We start from the raw sequence: 23387 nt of genomic DNA on the forward strand, positions 1-23387 counted from the left end.
CGTAGGAAATTGCCGAGCTCAGCATTCTTCTCCACAGGCACTTAGGAAGGAGGGAAGGGAAAAAAAAAAAAAAAAAAACAAACAAAAAAAAAAAAAAAGGATGAGTTGGGCGGGAGGGTTTCTGCTGCACCACATTACTGGCTCCCTTCCAATTAAAAAAGAGAGCTTATGTTACTGAAAAGCCGTGTACCCAATCAGGAGGCAGCGCAGGGTAAAGATAGCTGGATAAAAGCGAGCGGGAGAGTGGGCAAGAGGACGAAAAAAAGGAAAAAAAAACTGCAGTGTGTGAGTGTGTGTAGTTTTCATCCCTCCCCCCCAACACTGAGCAAATCTTCATCAAATTGTGGTACTTCAGTCTTGGGGTGCATTTGCAGGGTTGTGAGGGTTTATGTGGTGGAGTTGTCAGTGTAAAGGTGTGTGTTCTGGGCTCTGTCAGATTTGCATTTGGTCTGAAACTGGAAGTACGAGAAAGTAAGAGGAGACTCATTCTTTTTCTCTCTATCTCAAAGTGTCTCGGAGTCTGCGGAGAAAGGGAACATCTCATTGTCAGGGGGAACATCCTGCACAGAAGGTAAGCTGCTGCGTTTGCTTCTTAAGCTGCAGTCTTTTCACTTTTTATGGGTCTGTAGTGGAGAGACACAGATGGCTTTAAAAAAAAAAATGCTGATCTTGATCTTCAGTGATTAGTATTCTTTACAAAATGAGACATTTCTACTTACCTTTTTATCTATATTTTTTATTTGTTTTCATTGCAAAGACTTGAAGTGGAGTGAGACAGTGAGGCAGAGGGAAAGGGGAGGGAGAAGCTCAGTGCGGGACTCCCTGATGCTCCTGGGCAAGTTTTCTGTGCACACGGTTCTCTTGTGCTGCAGTATCCTGTTATATCCCCTTGTGAAGCTGCCTCAGCATCCAGCAACCAACATCCATGCTGGGCTGCACAAGGCAGCTTCCAGTTTTTGACAACATCGGCTTGGCTTGTCTTTTGTTTCGCATCCGGATCTTAAAACAAGCGAAGTTTCTCGGTGACATTTTGGATTCAGTTGGCCAGGAGGCTGCTGTAGCCCCTGTTAGTTTGGTGATGCGTGATCTCATCGTGACTTCTCATGGGGCACTAACAGAAAACAGTGAGCTGGCTCAGGATTTGGCTGAGTCTGGTGACTAGTTTCTGTTCAGTTTGTCCAGTTAAGAGGAGGCGCTGCAGTCAGAGCTTGAAGCAAAAGTAGGTTACTTCATCGATCATTCAGCGCTTGCTGTGTGTAACAAAAAGAATGAAAACAGAGCTACAAACATTGTAATATTAATAAACTTTCAGTCAGTAGTTGAAACACAGAAAATATCTTATAAGGTAGAGCAAGAAGGACTCAAATAACGGAAGTAAAGTTGGCGTTTTTCGGAAATTTACTTCAGTCTTTTCTTTAAAATCTACAGCTGTTGTTCTCCACCTCCTTCTCTTCTATTCTGACCTTCATTAACTACAAATGGAGAGCCTGATGCTGTCCAGCAGTGGGCAGTGTGTTACCTCTGCCCATGCACAGTGGCCTGCTGCAGAAAAAGGAGCAAATAATAGACTTGTGTTTTCCTGTAAGCACACTGCAAAGCCACATTAGAAGTAGTAAAAGGTACAGCATGTGCTAATATATATATATATATATATATATATATATATATATATATATATATATATATATATATATATATTAAAAGTTATCTTGCTTTTTTTAGGCATCTGGTCTTAGTTGTACCACAAAGCTGACCCAAATTTCTGATCCTTGTTGCAAGTTTTAAAAACATTTAAATTATTCAAGAAGATGGGAGAATGAAAGCAAATCCACTTCAGCATCAGCACCATGGACAGCAGCTCCTCTTCTCGCTGTTTAAACCCATTTAGTCGCACATCCAGAAGCATGTTTAATGCTGCCGAGAGCTTTGCATGTCTTTTTCTGTTTTAGACAGAAGAAAAAAAAAACACACTTTTTATTATTAATGTCATTTTTTCATAAAGCACCTCCAACGAGAACCAGTTTTCTTTTTCAGAAACAGCCTTTCACTGATTCAGCTCAAAACCTGCTGTCCGTGTTGTACCTTCATTATCTCACTGTGCTCCATGTGGGAGTGCCTTCACTGTGGTTTTGTTCTCGCTTCTTTGTCGCTGCAAACATCCAAATGGTTATGAGGCAAAACAGCAGCCCAGCAGAAACGGTAGCATTAAGTCCAAAGATGAGAACAAGAACTAAGAAAATTTGAGCCTCCAATACCGATTTAGCCAATTTCTCTTTAAGGAAATATTCTTTTCTGCCGCTTAATCCTTCCAGATTATAATTGGAGGGCTGTTGATTATCTCTGTCAGTCAACAGCCGAGAGGCAGGATTCAAGCCGGACAGTTCACCTGTCCATCACAGAAACACATAGGTCAAACAACAGGATCTGAGGGTAATTGAGAAGTGGGCATTGATGCTTTCTGACCCCGAGAGGAAGCTGGAAAACTCACGGATAAACATGGAGAGAATACAAACTCCATTCAGAAAGTTCTCTAACTGGGAGCTAAACCACAGACCTTGTTGCTAGAACTGTATAGACCCATTCAATAAATTAAAATATTTTTAAAGAGGGTCATTTATTTCAGTAACTTAACTGTGAAACGCCTTACATGGGTTATTTACACCTAGACAGACAATTATTTTGCTAATTATGCTGATTTACCAATTATAGCTAATAAAAAAATACTTTAGTATTATTACTTAAGTAAAAAAAGTACTGTACAGTAAAACCAGTCTTAAAATTGCATTTAAAAACATATACAACTAATCATAACAGAAAATGTAATTAGGTACCACCCATTTCTGGTAAAAGTATTGTTGTTGTGAGCACAAACCAGGTTGTGCTTAGCATGTTAAGTTCACAGATTGAAACATTATTACATTTTTGAGTGTCTGGGTCACCAATCATAGCCGATTGTCAGTTTAACTCTCAGATTTCAGTCACCAGTGGCTTTTTCTCTGTAAAGCACACACACACACACACACACACACACACACACACACACACACACACACACACATATATATATATATATATATATATATATATATATATATATATATATATATATATATATATGTAGAAGGTGCTCAGAGACCTCAGTGACGTGTTACAGCTGCCATTAAAAAAATCATTTACAACATGCAATGTCCTCAGATCATGTAAGTCTGACACCAGCTGTGAAGCAAAGCTTTGTTTCATGTCACTGTTGAGTGCAGTCTGGGTAGTGTCTCAGCAGGACTCTGCTTGCATATGGTGAGACTCGTCTAGATAGTGATGATTAGAAACACAAGTTCTGTAATGGCAAATGGAATCGGGACCCCTCACTGTTACATGAATTAGCCAATACCTGTCATTTCACACGAACAAGGTGTGGACACGACTTAACATTTTTTCATCAGATGGAATGACTAGTTTTGAAGAGCTAGAGTATTGAGGAATTTATGAAAGTTTAATGATTCATTCTCTCAACAACCAATTCAGTTGAGCCGTTGAATGTGTAAATGATCAAATTATGCATGATAACTTTGTATTTGGAGGAAGAGAACAGCTGCGAGGTTCATCATTGCTCATCCTTTGAGCGCAACATCCTCTGTCCCAGCATGTGTAGTACAGGGATTCAGCGTGTCCCAGTAAATGATGGCCTGGGCAAAAACAGCAGAGCATCATCGACTGTTACTACAGCTGGTAGCCATCCAAAAATTCTTGACGTGGTTAGAAGAAAAGAAAATCTGCCAATTATGTTGTTAAGGTGGTTAAATAAAAAAAGAAAAAAAACATTTACATCTTCATAAACACAATGAGTAAAAATACATGACACATGATAATAGAGGAATATGTTAGAATTTGCACATAAGGTCACACCTGAAAAGACAGAACCTTTAACATATTAAATTCAATGCATGGAAAGGGATAAACTTCAGTCATTTAGAGTAGACAGTATCCATTGCATAAAGGTTTTTGGTGTGAAATTCATTTGTATTTATGAAGATTACCCTGAATACATTTTAAACTCTCTTTATGGCTTAAAAAGTTAGTTGATTAAATTTTATCTTTAAGACACTATAAATTAAAAATTTAGCAATTAGTGAATTTAAGTAAAAGCACAGTTTGTGTGTGGGCTAACCTTCCAGACAAATGTCTTAGAATGTAGTTACTCTTTAGTGACTATGGATAAAAAACTTTTAAGTAATTTGAATTTACACTTATGGATAGTAGTGATGTTTTAATGTTTTCTGAACAGGTCGCTGTTGAAAATGAGAATTTACTCTAAATGATCTTACCTGGTTAGATAAAGGTAAAATAAAATACATAGATGACTTTCCAGTATTTGAATCCAAACTGATCTTTTCACCTACAGTATTGTAATTTGATGTGAACCACCATCAAGTTTGTTTGTGGCACATTTCTGCAGTTTAAAGTTCTTTACTTGATAAAAAGATCACACAATTAACAAACAAAAAAAACAACATTACATTTCAGTGGTATAAAAAAAGAGAAGTCATGAAAAGTTGTAATCCAGACCAGAATTAATCCATGTTCTAGTAAATATTAATCCAACCCAGCTCTCAACAAATGGCTTTTTAATTTAAAGGAACTCAGTGTTTCAACAGTTTTGTGGTTTTCTTGAAGTTTGCTCCAGATGTAGTCCAGCTTGTGTTGTGTAAATGCTTTTGTTCAGCAGGTGAAGGAAAAATGGTTTTAGTTGATCAGAATATAGATGGAGGGAATACAGAGTGATACCTTAAGAAAACTTGTTGAGGGCTACAATTGACTTGAGATCTTCCTTTTGGGACAACAACCATATAATAGCTTAGTTAAACGTATGGCAGAGTCCGGCGACGACAGGCACTTATATTCCGTAACAAAAGTATGTTTTTATCTTTTTTTTATTATTATTATCTTTTTTAATCTTTTTCTTTTTTTCAGAATCTCTTTCTCTTTCTTACTGTTTATTCAATATCACATGCTGTTCTTATTTTTTTCTTTAATTATGTAAAGCACCTTGAAATGCCTTGCTGCTGAAATGTGCTATACAAATAAAATTTGATTGATTGATTGATCAAAGAATATTCATATGCTACAATGCCACATTCAAAGTCCAAACCTAAATCTGACTTGGAATCATATTGAAAATTGCAGTCTATAGATGCTTTCTAGCAAATTTGACTGAGTCTGAGCTGCATAGAAGAATGGCAACAATTCCTGATGAAGTGGCATTAGATGGAAATATTATCGAAACAAATGACATTGTTAATACTTCGCTATTCAAAGCCCAACACTTTTCTAGCTCAACTGGGTTTGTTGAGATTTGAACTACCGTAACTCATCAAATAGATTATTTTGTACATTTGTGATTTTATTTCCCATTCATGCATCAAGCCTAAAAAAAATAACAATAACATTAAATGTAGAACTCATTTGAAATGCTAAGCAGCCAATCAGGGATCTTACTCACTAAGAAATATGCTGACGGAATCTGACAGAACCAATGATGCGTTACGCAATGAAGGAACCGAAGAGGCAGACTTTCACTGAGACTCCAGATGTTGCAGCCTATTAATGGCTTGTTGTAAAGACACTCATAGGAGATTAGGGGTTGTGGTCTTAATCTTGCATCTTTCTAAGTTTGGTTAAGTGTGGACATTTAGCTTTTCTCCACCCTTTCAAAACATCTTGCTTTAGAGATGCACATGTCAAAGGACATGCACAAAAGCATGGGGCAGTTTACTTCAAGAATGCATTAAGGACATGCACTGCAGTTTATCTACAGAGAATGGAGGAAAATAGACTCCAGAAAAGGACAAGTGCCCTGCAAAGGAAGTGAAAAGACGACGGAAGTCAAATTATTTAGGCATGAGCCAGAAAGGGTTACAGAAGATTGAGAGACTGTCACAGGCAGAGCAGGGATGGAAGAGAGTGGGTGTGCATAGCAGAGCTATGAGCACTGCAGCACATTGCAGTGCCCAGCCCCCGCTGTGTTCTCTGCTCACCATCCGGCACCATGCGCTGAAAAGACCCCTGCAGCAGCAGAGCTGTACCGCACACAGGGCTGCCTGCCGATGAACAGAAACATGACAAAAAGCCTCTGACCCTCCGTTGTGCAGTCTGGACATCGGTTGGTGGACAAGTGATTGGTGGAAACAGAGTTGAAGGCGAGCAACCGATCGTCACCTGCAAAGTCATGTAAAAGGGAGCAAGTCACGTTGATGCTCCCCCTGGATTATTTAAGTGAATTACACATTTACTTTCCCAAATGCCTGCTGAATGATCCCGTCTTCCCTGGCCACATTTTCCCAGATTAGGAACATCTGCCTTTCTGCTTGGATTTTTCCAGAGAGTAACACCTTCACAAACACTGGTGAGCAATTCTCTGTAAACCCAACAGAGAGGCAAGTATATGAAGATATCCTAAATGACAGAAAAGAGCAACTTATAGCTTCCATCTGATAAGGTCTCCAAGTTACTTCCAAGTTAGCAATTGTAGTGTAGTGTAGTACTAATATGAGCTTTTATTTAACCAGATAAAGAACTCACTGAGACCAAGGTCTCTTTTACAAGATCAACCTGGCCAAGAGGTCAACAGTATACACTTCAGAAACACAGATCACTTAGAATAAAATAGCGGTCATGAATATTAAGATAAAGTGCAGTAGCTGAAAATAATAATATAAAGAACAATTAAAAATTGGTTACAAGGTGCAATTGTTCCCTGTGACATCCTGGCACTATTTTGTGAATTCCTTTCTGCCTTTTACGTAAGAAAGAACTAAAGGTTTTGAATGAGACAAGTTAAGACAATTATAGTATCGTATAGTATAGTATAGTATAGTAAGCACTAATGCCTCCCACTATGTGGTCTCACACTTAAGTTCTGTTAGATTCATTAAACAGCTTTCGGGGCAGGCGAGTAATACCAGAGCAAGCACAGGCACATGCATGTGAACACATGCAAGCAGATGTGAAATGAGTCGACATCACGTGAGGAGCCCAAAGGAAACGAAGGAGAAGCTTCTTTCTGCATCCATTAGCAGTAGCTGTGCTTCCGCCCACTGCTTGCCTGGGGGGCTGCTTGGCCAAAGCGTGAGAGCTTCCCCCTCCTTTTGTGTTTGTTTTTTCTTCCATTTCCTTCCGGTTTGCTGATACGGCTGACTCAGGTTTGCGGAGCGTGTACTCGCTCTGCTTCCTGTGACATGGTCTGATGGAGTGGCTGAATCAATTACACCTTAACAGACAGGTGTTAAGTGTGTTTACCTTGGCACTTAAGCCATGTTTTGTTCTGTTTAGCAAATAAGTCAGCGGCAGGCTTTCAAACTGATACGACACAAAAAGTATGTGCTGCGTGGTGGATCACACTACAGCTGGCACAATTTGTATTCTTGTGAAATAAATGCAACGTTCAAGGGAGGTGAATTCTAATTTAAAATTGTATTTTGTATTTAGTCTGGTAGGTTACAATGATTATTTTCATGAACTGCACATAAGAATGACCGAAATCCAGAAATATGAAGTAGAAATACATGAAAATTAAATTTTAATAGTTAAAATGTAGCTTAGAATGCAACTAAAAGAGCGATGAGATCACATTTTGGACATCAGTGTTTAACCTAGTGACCACAACAAAGAAAAGGTCTTCTAAAGTTTTAGCTAAAGCAGGAGCTTGGAAACATTGCAAACCAGCACCCTATGTTAGGATTTAAAAGCTCTCCATGGTGAGCCCACTTTGCCATAATTTACCACAGTGTCAAATATGAAACACAGAAATTCTGCCACCGTATTTTGTAATTTCTGCTCTCGTTCTGACCAACATTGTTACTCCAGATGTTCTTATTTTCATCCAGCATATGCCCTCTTAATAAAGGTGTCACTAGAATAGCTGACTTTACATTTGTGAGCTATGTAATTGTGCAAGTCTCACTTTTTTCTACATAGATGCTTCACTCTAGGTTTACTGGCATTAGTTTAACTACTACAAAAATGTATCCATCAACATGGTTCTTCTGTCAAACCACTCAAACTCAATAAGTCCATCTATATTTAATTTCCACACATTCTATTGTTAGCTACCACAAGTCAGTTCAAGTTGGTGCTACCTATTTATTTATTTATTTTTCATAACAAAGGTGTCTTTGAGTGTGTAAATCATATTTACCCTTTAAACTTTCAAAATATCACAAAGGAAGAAAAATTTGACCCAGTCAAGTCCATAGTAAGACATCCTATTTTAATAAAATCAAATGTTGCTTCTTATTATGAAGAATATAGAAAGAAAGTAAATACTATTCTGTGGTCTGTGTGAGTTACAGAGACAGAGGGAGTGGGAGGAAGCTGGAGAGTCTTGTGGTGTGGGTGAGCTGCAGCAGGGACTCAGAGTGCTGCATTGAGCTGCATAATTAATGTTAAGAGGGTGGAGCTAAAGGCGGAGATAACTTGCTATGAAGACAGAGCTGCTACAACACCAAAAGAAGAAGAGTAGCTCTGTCATAAAATATGGAGCAGTGCTCCAGCAGCCAGACAGAGATCAGTATGAATCTGAATTTCTGAAGCAAAACAACAAAAAAGCTCAGACTCTTTCAGTCCGGTTCTATGCCTCCATCCCATCTGCTGCCCCAGCCCTCGAAGCCAATCTTTCTCCTCGGATCTGCTTACCTCAGCCAAATGTCTCAGTGTTGGCTGCGCTGCTCTGTTAATCATCCAATTTGTATCGAAGCACCTTCCTATATGACACGTCTTCTATATTTCCCATCTGATCTGTCTGAATTGGACCTCAGAGAGGGAGGGGGCAGTTGTTTTAATCTGTTGGATGGCGTTATATTTAGCCAGCTTCTCAAAGATTCCCGGCATCGGTTTTCTTTTAATGCTCATGTGTGTGCTTCTGTTTGAGAAAGATGGAATGTGAGTCAGTGGAACTCACTTTTGAATGAGCGTTAATGTCCATAGAGGTGCATATTGAATGCATTCAGGCGTTAATGCGAATACTCATAATCCTCTGTGCTGCAGTCAGAGCTCACAAACTCGTTTAGCCTCTCTGTCTCCAAGGCCATGTTTCTTGTTTGCTGACCGCATCATTATCGCACTCCTCCGCTTGCACCTCTGTCACGGCACCTCACTGTCACAGAAGCTGCTCTGAGTTATTCTCTGCAGCAGTGCTCCATGCCTCTTTCCTCACCGCATTACAGTAAACAAAGGGTAAAGAATCTCAACTTGCGTAGCACTTTTCTACCAATATTGACAACCGAAACCTGTGTTATTTTTTTTCCTACCAGAGCCACATTCATCCAGCTGCACTCACAAACAAATACACATTTACACACTAGTATGCAGATTGGCAAGCAACTTGGGGCACATAACCAGCTGGTGGATGATGCTTGAAATGAACTCGGCTTTAACTCTCTAATTGCAAGATGACTGCTCTTTCTAGTGAGCTACAGCTGCCTATGTCTTTGGAAGAGATGTCGTCTGTCTGTTTAAAGAACTTCAATGTCTTCTTTTTACCATGTTCCTTATGAAGCAATGTTGTTGTAGTGTACGAAAAAAATGTTGTTAAAGTTTCTACAAATGTGCATACAAATGCTCCTGAGTCAAAAACCTGTCCAATTTTTTTATTTTTTTTGACAATTCTTCTTTGCAAAACAGCTAAAACTCAGTGAGACAAACACCAATTTTAAAATTAAGTCTTACCAGCACCTCTGTGGAAAAGCCTCCAAACAGATTGGTCACAACTAATAGTTGATCTGATAAGTGGTTCTGCGGATGAGAAGCATTTATGAGCTGCGGATCTCTGCAGCTCCTCTAGGTTACCATTGGTCTTTGAGCTACGTAATTGTTTAATCTTCTCCTTGCCCAGTTTGTCATTGTACTTTGACAGTCATAGTTGAAGTTCATAGGTTTGAAGCTGTATCATGTTCTTCCTGTTTTCAGATAGAGCAGTTTTCCCTATTGAAAGACCAAAAATATTCATTTATTCATAGAAAAACAAAACTTTAATGTAGACATTTCTTATCCCTTGAAATGCCTGATTTGGAGAGAAAAAATTATTTTTTTTTCTCTTTGCCTTTCCAGGGGCTTTTGCTGTGGCAGAGCAGTGTTACCATTTCTTACTGTTGCCAAGAGAAAATGTGCCACCTGACATGTGGACCACTGAGAGCGAAGCAAATATCAGAAGAAAACCTTTAGGAAAAAGAAGTGGTTTTCCTTCTTTGAGATAAACCAAAGGTTTGCACTTTGACAGTGTCATCCAGTGAAATAGTCTGAAATCCATTTAACTGCAGGCAGCGTGGGTAAATTTTAAAATCTTATTGATTCAAGTAACCTGAAAGCTTCTGTGACCTATGGCTTTAAGTTTCTGCACAGATCAGGTGTACAACAACTAGCTTTTTATTAGACAAACACATTAGAATTCAGAGAGAAATAAGATGAGAGGACCAAACAGGCAAGAAAATGTTTTCAAAGTGAGAGTAGGTGTGTAGAATAAAACACTTTGTACTTGAAGATGTTTGAGGTGAGGGACATTGCAAAACGAATCACAGCTCTTCTTTGATAAGAAGACGATGAAAAGAGGTGGAGAAAAAAGGGTGAAAAGAAAAGACTTCAATTTTGCACAGTTTGAAAAGTTTCACAGTTCAAAGTACATTGTGTTGTTGGTCAACCTTGAATCAAAAACATTGAATCAAAAAAAAAAAAAAAAGATTGGATAATCTGTTTTCAGCCCAATTTCATCAATAAAAGAACCCATAACAACATCTGATATTAAATTTAGAATTCAACAAAGGTAAGGCGCTTGGAAAAAGTTGAACCTGTGGATCACATCCAAGGCCAAAACAAAATCTGACCAAAGGCCCATCTCACATGTGATACCAAATGCTTTCATGATGCTTAGCAACCCCAGTCACGGCCAGCCCCACTCATAACAACCCAAGTGGATCTATGTCCATTTTATTTTAAGAAGATTAGCATGTTTGGTCAGCTAGTTTGTGCAGTGACTGCTGGAAAAGATGTGTTTAGACTTGCATTCAGAAACTACTTATTGCATCCTTTAAGGTTGTGCAGGAGGCTTCTTCTGCTTCTGGGTCTGACTCAGGTTCAAAGATGTGCGGTTGTACAAATGTGCATCTGTTAGCTGCCATTTTCATGTGTATTTTGGATTCAATAGAAGATTGAAGCCAAAAGAAACAGGAAATTTTGAAAAAGAGGAAAACGTGACATGCAAGAACATAGAACATCAACAACCAGATTATGTTGAGTGGTGACTCTGCAAACCTCAGTGGTTTGGGAAAAGTCAAATATCTGGCCTCCACTGCAACAAACCTTGGATTTATTGTTCACCACAATTTAAGTTTTAAATCGCTCTTGTAGCACATTTCTACAACCTCTGTCTTTCACTTCTGCCGTTGTAACCAAATTAGGAACATCCTGGTCCCAAGTGAGCCAGAAATTATATAAAGCTCTGTTAAATAAAGCCTTTTGAGTAGCACTTAAACACAAAGTCAGTGGATCTGAATGCTGAAAAATATACTGAGGGTTTACACCAACACACGTGTTTACTGTAAAATCATACAGAGATTAATATGCATTTTATAATGTGTCACTAAGAATTCCCAATGTACATGCATTATAAAGACTCTAAGATGATGGGTCCTCCTTACTGGCCTGCCTGCAGTGCTTACCTGTCCCCACCAGAGCTACTAGGCTAATAAACTAAGGCTCTGTGAGTGACAGGTCTTTTAAGGTGCTTTACAAAGCTGAAGGTGTTGAGCCATCCTTTTAACTCATTTTCTTCTACGGTTGTTCTTTAGCCACCAAGATTACAGCTGCTCATCAGTATTCAACAGATATGTCTCGAGTCACAGAGTTGACAGAATCAAATCAAAACAAAGCATTTATAATCTAGCTCCTAAATAGGGAAGCATATAGTTTGAATGTGATTTTCTCAGTGAGTATGCGTGTGCATGTGTGTGTGTGTGTGTGTGTGTGTGTGTGTTTCAGCTATATTGTGGAAATCTTGCAGATTTCATCTCCCCCCGATGAGATTATTGACTTGACAGCAAATTGGTTGGTGCTCCCCAGATCATGATGGAGGGTTGCAAAGTGTATTATATCCCATGATAAGCCTGGTAATAGTTGTGCCTCGCAAGAGGGACACGGCACTTGTTCTGTTATATTGATCAAAATAAATACCCTGATCATCCGTGAGCTTCTGGTGACCATCTTAGAACAAAGCTGTCGCAGTCTATCGGGTTTATATGACTCATTTTCAACACACAGAGTTTAACACGAAAATAGTGATTTTGCTATTCTCGTAAAGTTCACAAACTGCATGTGTATTTACAGACATGGAGTTGTGGTAGTTGCCAAAAAACTTGCATGAGTGGATGTATAATATCTGACAGCTAAGAAAGAAAACAAAGAAAAGAAGAAAATCCAGAAGGCTCCTCAGTGGCCTTGTATCCTGTTGTGTGCTGGGGGGAACCGTGTTCTAATTTAAACCTTCAGTGAGTCATTACCCTTCCAGTTTTTCTCCAAATCATGTTTTAATTAGTCAACATGTTCATATGTTTTACTGACCCTCTCTTTGGTTACCTTCTCCCATTTAGTTTGACAAGTTGGATGTTTTGCCTCACATTCAGCCAGTTAAACAGCATTGATTAATATTAGTCATCAGAGATTTACTATACTGATTTTAAAACTCGGCCTCATCAGATCACTGTCTGTATATCGCCTGATAATTAGCAACATGTTTTTTTTTTCCTCAGGAAATGTATGTTGTTACTTGACAGGAGGTGAGCTGCTGAGCCTCTTTTGTTCATTGCAGCTCTGGAAGCGATGTGTCCCTTTGCACAGTCTGATGTCATGTAAACCTGGATGCTATAAAGAGCTTTTCAACGCAGTGCAGGGTATTGTTTATCTGGGACATGGCTGCTTTGTGGTCCCTGACTGGGAAGTGACTAAGACACTCTGAAAGCAAGCCTGATATTTAGATTTTTTTTAGAGGCTCCTCATTGACACAGTGGGTAAATATTTGGTTAACATTTCCAGCTTGTTCTTGTGATTCAGCAAGCTATTAAGGCCTATTTGTGGTTATTTTATCTGCCTACATAAAGCAAAGGAATAATGGAAATACTCTAGGAGGGCTCAAGGAACATAAACGGTCAAGAGTAGTTTAGTTATATTGAAAGTTTAAGTGGTGGATGCTTGAATTTTATATGTTTTCTGTCTGTTTAGTTTCAGTTTATATCCTAAATAAATGTGCCTTTATTGGCAATCCTAAAATAACGTAATTAATTAGAAAAAGGGAAGTAGTAGGCAAATGTTCTGGGTGTCAACATGAAAGAAAAAAACTGGGAAGTTATTGTTTTTGGCAACAAAAATAAATGTGTAAAATTAATATTAGGATATATTTGTTGATAAAACTATTGGTCACAGTGTTCAGATCATAATTCTACCAAAAGACTCAGTAAAGCAAGTGTTTCCAATTTAAGACCACTAGACTTTCTAAAATCAAAAATCTCCTGGCATTTCAAAGAGCTCATAAAATGGGGCAGCTTAATAATGTTGTCCAGATCTTCATAATCGGAAAAAGACCCGGGTCCACTGCTGCGCTTATCAATGGACAGAAGTTGCTTTTTCACACTATCATTGTTTTTTTAATTAATCTATGAAGTATTTTGTTGATTAATCTTTATGCACAACATTTTATTTGATCAATTAAGGACTAAATAAAACTGATCAAGGCTTCTGCACAAATTCTACAAATGTACATATGTATGGACAATGCTAATCAATTATACATGCATCTAAACAAACGGAACAATTTAGACAGTCTCATGTCACAGTGAATTTAGCAGGAAACAAACTTATGCAACTTTTTTTGTCGAGCTGTTTTTTAAGCCGCTCTCACGTGCTCTGGTGCTGATGTGCATGTGACGAGACCTTATAGAGAATTCAAATCTCAATTTATTTTTTTACTGACATAAAGTGCTGAGACACTTTAGATCACTTTGGTTTTTAAAAGTTTTACAAACGCCAGTGAGAAGAGCTGAAGTTGCCTGAAACATGCAGGGTGCATAGTCACATATTACAAAAACATTTAGCATTGCTGACTGTAGCCAGGGAACTCTTCACACAAACTGCAATTTGGGTTTATGTCAATGGTTTATCATAGTAAATATCATTGATTACATTGACAAACAGATATGGTTTTTCCTAGTTTACTTTCCAAACAAGTAGCTGGAATGGAGATTGTATCTAATGGTTGTTATTGAGATATTGTGACTTCAAAATGCAAACAAACACACAACACAAACACAAAACTTATTTCACTAGTATGAAATTAGGCCCCTACAATAAGAGATTAAATTACTCTGAGGATTTTAACACATCTTTACCAGGCTTCTAGTTTAAATGTGCTTTAATATTTGTTCAACTTTAGACTATCATCTCTCTTCTGGATTTTTTTTTTTCTTCTAATAAATTAAACATCACAGAGAGTGAGAAATTGTGGAAACTGGACAACATCTTATCTTGGCTCCATGTCAGCTGGCAGACTTGACCTGCTTCTGACTGGGTTTCCCCGCTGCCACGGCTCTATGACAGCTAAATGGACCTCTGGTGCCGAGCTGATTGTGCTGTTCTCAGACTGAAAGCACAGAGAAAAAAAAAAAGTGAATTAAAGAGTGGCTCATACAAACACTCCAACTGACATTTTCCTCCTTATCTAGCTTCTGGCACGCTGCCGAAAAGCCTCAGGATCTTTTCATAAGAACACTTTTTTTTGCAGCCTCATCATTTTCATTTTACAGAATAAAGGAATTCAAATTAAAAAGTTAAGCTGAAGCAAAAGTCAAATGTGCATTATGTGTTCACCAGCTTCTACTGCAAGCTCAACTTTGAGACTCTGTAGGATTTTACAGACATAAAGCTGTAGCTTTTAAAAGGTGGCAAAAAGAACACCTTATTTTTGATAACCTTGCAATATTTCTAGAAAAGGTAATTTCAGAACTTAGTTTACTGATTCACTTGGTTATTAAAAGAAAAAGTATTATTTTATGCTCAAAGAACCAAAAAACTTACCCAATGGGTTTTTTAATGAGAGTTTATGCTAAAATCACAAATTAAGCTATGGAGTTCTGGACAAGCTACACTATATTACATTACATTTAGCCTATTTTCTGTTTGCAGATATTAGAAATTAGGAATTTCTTTGACTCACTGCTGGAAAACACATTTTTTCTTCAAGCAACACATTTACATGATCTGCATGAGACAAGATTTTACAATCAAGGTTCCTTTTTAGTATCGTATGGACCCTTTCATCATCCCCTCCACACACAACAGGCACACACATAGAATAAGACACAGTGTATTTTCTGTGCCCTTTAGCCTATTCAATATTGATGGAAATTTGGAACGTGTCGGCACTACAAACTAGTTCTTGTTGCTGAGCTATCTCAGTGCGTTTCCAAACATAATATCTGAACATATGCATGAGATTGCAATACTGATGCTGATATAAATTTATCATACTCAAAATTCAAGGGCTTATGTATTTTTTTTAATAAACACTGTCCAGTGACAGAAGACACGTCAAAGTAGTTACTAGTTTTAGGTGTTCTCACATCCTGTGCTTTTTTTCAGGATGTTTGATGTCAGATGACATACTCCTCCTGTCTTGAAAAGCATTGTAGTGGTTGTCACACAACTTTGGGAATTACTATCCCCTTGTGGCAGTAAGGTTAGCAGTGTGTTGCCACTAGGTGCTGGTGGGAGAAAGCGAGATATCTTTCAAAATAATAGTGGCATCAAGTATTCAGATGTGTACACTTAAATAATATTTTGAACACTCATAAATTAAAGAAAATTTCGCATATGAACAGGATAGAGAAGTTGCCATGTCCTCTTACATATTTTGCAGTTTTCCTTGAGAGATTTCAAACCAGAGGATTAAACAGTACCCAGAGAAGGTTTCCATAAGGCCTGCTGATTCGACTCGTCCTTATTCGAGAAGCATTATGACACAAACAAGCAGTTCATTTACTGATTTATCAGACATTTAGGGGTCATGCAAAGTTTTTTTTTTTTGGAAAGTACTTTGAAACTGACAGAATGGGTAAAATGTGGCAGGAGTGACTCACACTGCGACACCAAAACATGTAACAACACAGTGCAAATAATGAGATGAGCCGCAGTTTTGACAGGGTGAATGACAAAGCATGATATTGAGTTTGACATGCCAAAATAGCAGTTAATCAAGAACATAATGAGTACTGCAGTGGCTTCATTTTCTTTCATTTCAGTTTGGGAAATGGCTAACGTGCCAGAAGAACAAGTCATTCTGCCCTGACAACTGTGTTTTTGCTAATCTGTTTGTAACAAGGTTTACCCAAAAACACTTTGCAGGGGTTAAAGATGTAATGAGCTTTACCTTTCAGCAACATGGTTTGAAGATTATTTGGACTGATTCTATTGTACAAAAACGTGATGAATGTCTTGTTCATGTGTTTACTAATGATCAAAACTTGAATTAGGTATTCTAAGCGACTTGTCAAGCAGAACTTTGGTTCTGAGAAGGAGAGCTTTGTGTTATTGAAGTCTGAACATGGCACATTTTGCCATGAGTAAATTAAAAGGACAGTATTCTCCATATTACATAATACTGTAGTACTATTTTATAATACAATTGAGAATCTATGTTACTGTCAGTTGTTGTAAAAATGCTGTATATATCAAACATGACTGGAAAGAAATTTGATGTGATTTAGCACATAGAAATTGGGCCACTGTCTCTTTAAGAAGCTCCTATTCTACTGACACACTGCCATCAGCACGTTGTCACAACATTTTTTGTCATTAAGCCATTTGAAACCATTCTTAGAAGCATTGGACTGAGAAGTAGTTTGTATGAGAAGCTCAGCAGACAAGACAGGGTGAATGTCACCTTGCATTAGTAATGTTAGCATTAGCCGCAGCTGCTAGTCTGGAGGAGCTGGGTGGGGATGGGGTGTTTTGTGAGGCGGAAGCTTGGCTGGAGACTTCAGCTTCAAGGAGGAGCTTTGTGGAAATAGGTGGCGCTTGAGCAAACGTTTAGGCATTCTCAAATGGATGCCGGGGGGGGTGGGGGGGTATTCAAGGATTTATCAAACATGCATGAAAGAATCAAAAGCAACTTTCCAAATATGTTTCATGAGGGATTTGTTAAAATTAAAATGATAAAATGATCAAAGAGCAAATTTTGCATAACACCCCCATTTTAGATATCCAAAACAACTATGATGTGAGCATATCTTCTTCTCACAGTATTTTAATTGTAACCTTCTAATCAATCACTGACAATAAAAATCAAAACTTCAGGACCGATTTTGCAGCGTGCTCCTGTGCACACAGAAACCGATGACTGCGACGTGCAGCAAATGGTGCGCTATACAGTGATTTACTGCTGTGGAGCCAGAGGGTGCCGTACTTTTAGCGAGCATTTCTTTTCCTGAATAATTGATGGAATCCTGTCAGTTGCCTGTGCTAGATTTAACATATTGCCAGCTGAGTGGAGAGATTTGCAATAGGTTATGTGTTTCTTCAAGGCTGCCTGCTTTTTAATTCTCAGAGCAGTAGCTCATGTCTTCTGGGAGGTAGTAAAGTGTGAAAATTATTGTTTGTTTTATTGTGAAATCTGGCTTAATGTAATGTCGTAATTCTCTGACTGCTTCTAAACTTGACAGTGCTGGGCAGTGATAAAGACTTAAAGATTATTATTAAAGAGAACTGGCTTATTCTATAAAGGAGTTTCCGTCAAATCTGCTGCATCATATAAACCACATTAGGACTGTTTCTGAATGTCAGCTCACTTTTCTAGCTGTTATTTTTCTTGCTTCCCTGGCTGCTGCAGGTATTGTTTGCCTTTTCAAAAGTGACATTTTCTGTGCCCTAATTGTTTTGCTTTTCTTGGCCGGGCAAAATCCTGCTAGGATAATTTGATAGGCTAAACGGACCAATGGTAGGACCCATGTGGCTGTCTTGGAGGATTCAGTTTGTGTTTTGGCCAAGGAAGAAAGGAACCTATTGTAATATTTACCAGCCAAACCCTGAAAACTGTTTGTGTTTTTGTGCCAACTGACACTAACAGCCAGGGATGTTTGACAGTTCCAGGTTTTGCACCATATTTTGGAAATTCTCGTTTGTGAAAAAATGCTATTTTGTTCAGACTACTTTCAGCTGTGGTGTTTTTTTTTCTTTTTTTTTAAAATTGAGCAGGGCATCCACTATGACATTATGGCAGGACACAGAGGCTTATTTCTGTCAGCCACCCTGCATAATATGAAATACTCAACAATATACCATTAAAGTATGACAGATATGTGTTGATCATTGTACATTGGACATTTACTACAAGAACATAGCTATTCTCCTAAGCATGGCTGGTTCAGTCAGAGCAATTTTTAACAAGTAACCAGTTATACTGGACAAGTGTCCAAGTTTGCAGTCACAGTCTGCTTAACAGTTTATGTTAGAGCTTTGGTCTGGGTGTAATGCAGGCGCTCGGTGTTTATTTTTTACATTCAGAATACATAGCATTTAATATTTCTGTTTCCAACTGTAAAGTATTATTGCTGTCAGGGACACCTGTTGCCAAACAGTCTATAAAATAACATGCAACCACATTATTAGCCGAGTTAGTCAGAAAATGAGGTTATAAGTTTTACTTTCAACTTTAACCATCCCACAACCCATAGGTGTGTAAAACATCTGCATTGGGTAGGTTAGCGTAGCGCTTAAGTTAGCATTTGAAATCACTGCAATATTTGAGCTGCTGTTGCATTGCTTCTGCAGCAATGCTGCTCTAATGATAAGTGTGAGCTGAGGTGCACAAGTGACAACATTTTTCAACATATTACAAAAACTTGTGGCAGACCTGTGCACTGCTGGTCAGCTGCCAAAAAGCAGACACATTTTTCTTGCTTAATACAAAGACAAGCAAGTAGTCTGCCTTATTAACTAGTTAATGCCAGTCATTCATCCAAGGTTTAATGTTTTTAACAATTAAAGAATGCTGCTAAATTTGGAGGGTAGTCATATTCTGTTTTTTCATCAGCACATATGAAAGTAAAACTAGTGATAACTACATTTTATAGATAAATATGTTATAAATACTTCATATAATGTTACCAACATTATGTGCAACAGTCTGAAACATGTTTTTGTGTCTTGTGTAAATACCATGATATGGTGGTATTTTTTTTTTGTACTGAATATTCTCATCCTGTAAGAATTTCTTACCATAATCAGCACTTTATAGACTGTTCTCTCAGATGCTAATATCCAATAATCAGAACAGCATATGAATAAAAGACTGACAGACAGGAATCCTGTCACCACTTGGTCCCAAATCTGATAAAATGGTGGGTAACATGAAAGTTAAACTGCCAATCCGGTGAAGTTCAGAGGTCATTTTCAACCTCTGAAATTGTTACGGGGCATCATAAAAAAACATATAAACTGACAGGGGATGCACATTGTCAGATCCACAGACAGCAGAGGGATTCCCTAAAACGAGAGAGCTGCTCTTCACAAGAACCACTACAGCCACCATTGCCATTGCAATTAAGCATTACAAATACGTCATTTAATGTAATATTCTGATAATTCAACTGAAAATACTAATACCCAAATAAAATGCTTCTATTTAGTCCAGAATAAAACATCCGAAAAGTACAGTTGAATAAGTTGCTCAACCTGGATGAAGACAAGACACACCGACTGTGTTTTAGACTCTATGGAAGATATGTTGCCCATTGAATGAATTAAATTGTTATCCCGGGGATATTGTTACTTTTATATCTGCCACTTGCATTGTATGAAGGTTTAACTAGTTAAATGTGCTTGTTTATGATCAAACACCCAGAAAACAAATGGCTCCTCCATCTGCCTCAGCAACACTTCGTGTCTAATTAGCAACCGCTAGCACATATTTGCCTGTTTTATTGTTGCTGTAGAAGCAAAATATACTCCCATAAGAACGGTCAATTTGGGTCCTGCACATAACAGTTCTTCTGTTTTTCTTCTAGAATTCCCTTACTCGACCCATAATATGCTAATTGGATAGTCCTCTATTAAACTGAATACTCCATAACGTTGTGCAAAATGAGGTCTGGGGAAACAGCTGCACAATAACCAGTCTGAAAATATATTTCTATTTAGTTTCTATAGAGCAGGTAAACTGAAGCAGTTAAAATTCTAATAGAAAAATAAGCAACCTAAGTTTTATCTTTTGGTCAACCAACTCAGACTCATTGCGGTTTCTGCTTTGAACTGATAAGTGCACAATTACCGTAGTGTTTCTAACAGGCATCGATTGGTCTTGTCTTCTCTTTCCCTCCCAGCATTGATTGTGAATGCCATTCTCAGATTACAGGGCTATGTGAGGCCAGATGATAAAAGACTACTAGCTGGCTCTCTGGCTGGCCGGCTGCAGGGGCTTCCCTGCATCCTCTTATCTTCGTGTGTAACATTCTGTCGTGGTTATATTTTTAAAACGACTGAGTTCCATAATGAAAGGACTGGGTCAAGGATGGATAGTTCATGTGCCAGAGACACTGTGCAACTTATGAAGACAGTTGTGAATAATTGATCACTTCTCAGTTGAGTGCACTCTCTTAGGATTTAATTAACATCAGATATTTACAGATTCTTGAGAGCTTTGGAGATTTAAAATTATAAATGCAATTATATTGATATTTACAGAAGATGATTAGGGCCACTGGAAAAAAAATAAAACAGTTCTGAAGTTTCAGAATTCTGAGATAAAAATCAGAATTCTGACTTTTTTCTCAGCCGAAAAACTGCTTTTTTCTTTTTTCCAGTGGCCCTAATCCCCTGCCGTAGATATTAAAGTGCATTTTAAAAACATTCATACTCCTTGAACTTCTTCACATTTTGTTACATGACAACTTTTCTCTAAATTATGAGAAATGACTTAAACTTCCCATGCAATTTTATTGAAACTGAGCAAAAACATGAGCAAACATTACATTTTTTAGCAGAGCTGGCAGCGACTTATCCCAAAAGACTTGTGTCTGTAATTGGAGTAAAGGTGGTTGTACAAAGGGTTGACTCAAGGGACTGAACACAAACCCACATCACACACTTTTGAATTGATAAAAAAGAACTGTGCATTGTTTACCTTCCTTTGCACAATCATTTGCTACTATGTGTAGGTATGTCACCTAAGATCCTAAAACAATTCACTCTATTTTGTTACATTAATGCGACAAAATGTAAAACGAATCAAGAGACATGAATACTTTAGTAAATCACTGATTTCACGTATTTTTTGTATTGCAAGACAAAACATCAGAATCGCCAAGCAGCTGAATATATGCTGAAAAATAAAATTTAATACAAAAATAATAAATGATTAATTGCGCAACTCAAGGAGATAATTTGCAAAGGAAACCTCTTAACAGCTCAGAATTAGGAACAAGATAAAAAATAAATAAATTGCAGCATTATGAAGGAGCTTTTGTAGTCTGGAGGCAATTTCTTGTTGACATGAAATTAAATAAACCTTTGAAACAAAACCCGAAGTTCATATTTTAATTAGAGATAGATGTTTTGAAACCTCATGTCTACCTGTCTGTTCTCTTCCCTCTGCAAGTTTCTTTCAGGGGTCAGTGCCTAATTTAGTTTTTAATGAGCCTTTAATTGAAATATGGTTCTCTGTCTACTTTACAGATTATCTCAGTTAAATATTGCAGTGTTATTAGGTCAAATCTTCCCATCACTTATCAGGAGACCATTTTTTAAAAAGAATTTAGCTGTGTTATGGAAAACTATAGTTTGAAAATGTGAGTAAAAAGAACTGCATTTTACACAAGTGGAGAGTCTTTCAGCGTAGAGCAAGGTGGTGTTAAAGCTGTGTGAATCTATTTTACTCTTAGACGAGCTGGAAAATAAAGAATTTAAATGAGAGATCATCAAGGTGGGAAGCAACAACTTACAGTAAGCCCACCTTAAGCTCACTAAACCTTGTTACTCACTTGTAAGCACAGCATACAAGAAAGGAAAGCCTATTGTAAACATGCAACAAATTACACAGTAACTTGTAAAAGTGTTGACCTTTGCAAAACATATTGTATCACACTATAATCACAGACTCCAATATTGCGTTTTTATTTGACAAGCCTTCAGAATATACAGACTTTGTGTGAGATGGAAGATAAAAGATGCATTGTTTTATTTATTTAGCATTGCACCTAAGAATCGGGAAAATGCTGCATACTATGTATTTGCCAGTCTTGAACAGACAAGATGTGCACAAAGATGCTCTGGTCAAATGTAATTTTCTTATATGGGTTCAAAATTATTTGCTAGTTGGAAAGCACAGCATATGACAGGTAAAACACTATTTCTATGTTGAAACGTGGTGGTGGCAGCCTTTTGTTTTGCGGATGTTTTAGCCAGAAATGACACTGGAAGGACCTTAAAGCTGTTCAAATACGATCTCCATCTTATTCACTGAGCGTGAGGTTTTCAGTAAAGAAGAATGGGTGAACATTTTAGTATCTAGATGTGCAAAGCTAGTAGGCGTACTCCAAATACTTGCAGATGTAATTGCAGCAAAAAGAGATCTTAAAAAATATTAAGTCCACTTAAACATGTATGTCACCCTGCTTAAATAGTTACATGTGTGCTGTATATTTTGGGAAAATAATGTTCTTTTAAAGTCAAGTTTTATGTTGTACAGGAAGATCATCACCAGGGGTGAGCTGTCACTCTCAATCTGTGTTTGACTAATAGCACAGTGGTTTCCAAGATTTGGGCCTGACTGATAATGGTGGCTCACTGCTGATGTGAAGGTGAAGGATCCCCATGAGCGTCCACTCGTCTGCCGTTTGTCCTACAGTAACTTTGACTGCATAACAAGGAGCAAAAGAGAACATCTTGTCCTACAAGTTTTTCGTCTGGAACTTTTACAGTTTCATAACAGGCCTGTTGTCGTTTTGTACTGGCCTTTCAGACTAACAAACCAGCAACTCAAAAAGGAAGGAGATGTAGCACTCAGTGGACAGTGTGGGAATAAAATATTCCTTCAGCTACGGATGGACCTTAGAAGGTAATATGATTTATTATGCTGAAAAGCACTGTCCAATTGCAGTAGCTGTTTGCAGAGCACATTACTAAAATCTATTTGACATTTATTGGAGTTCGTTGGTCCCTGGGGAGTTTGTTGTTTTTCACGTGTCACACTGTTTTTCAGCAGCCGTGCAATGCAGGGACACCGAGTCCTGGATGCTTTTGTGTGCTGCTCCCTTTTCTCCTTTCTGCTTCCAAAGATTTCCCTCTTTGCTCACAGTTGGCTT

At 37.9% G+C, this 23387-nt stretch overlaps 1 protein-coding gene across 4 annotated transcripts in view; it reads left to right on the forward strand.

Annotated features, from left to right (window-relative positions):
* LOC106934796 (synaptotagmin-2-like) overlaps nt 1–23387 on the forward strand; it is a 61667-nt gene continuing 38280 nt past the window's right edge. For 3 of the 4 annotated variants that reach the window (XM_015014928.1, XM_015014955.1, XM_015014939.1), the window contains exons 1-2: nt 292–413; nt 510–571. The gene's annotated coding sequence lies outside the window, so the exon portion shown is untranslated. The other variant, XM_015014935.1, reaches the window with a different exon arrangement.

Source organism: Poecilia latipinna, unplaced genomic scaffold (genome assembly GCF_001443285.1).
Source record: "Poecilia latipinna isolate Pla-1442-1.1 unplaced genomic scaffold, P_latipinna-1.0 Scaffold70, whole genome shotgun sequence".
Lineage (NCBI taxonomy): Eukaryota > Metazoa > Chordata > Actinopteri > Cyprinodontiformes > Poeciliidae > Poecilia > Poecilia latipinna.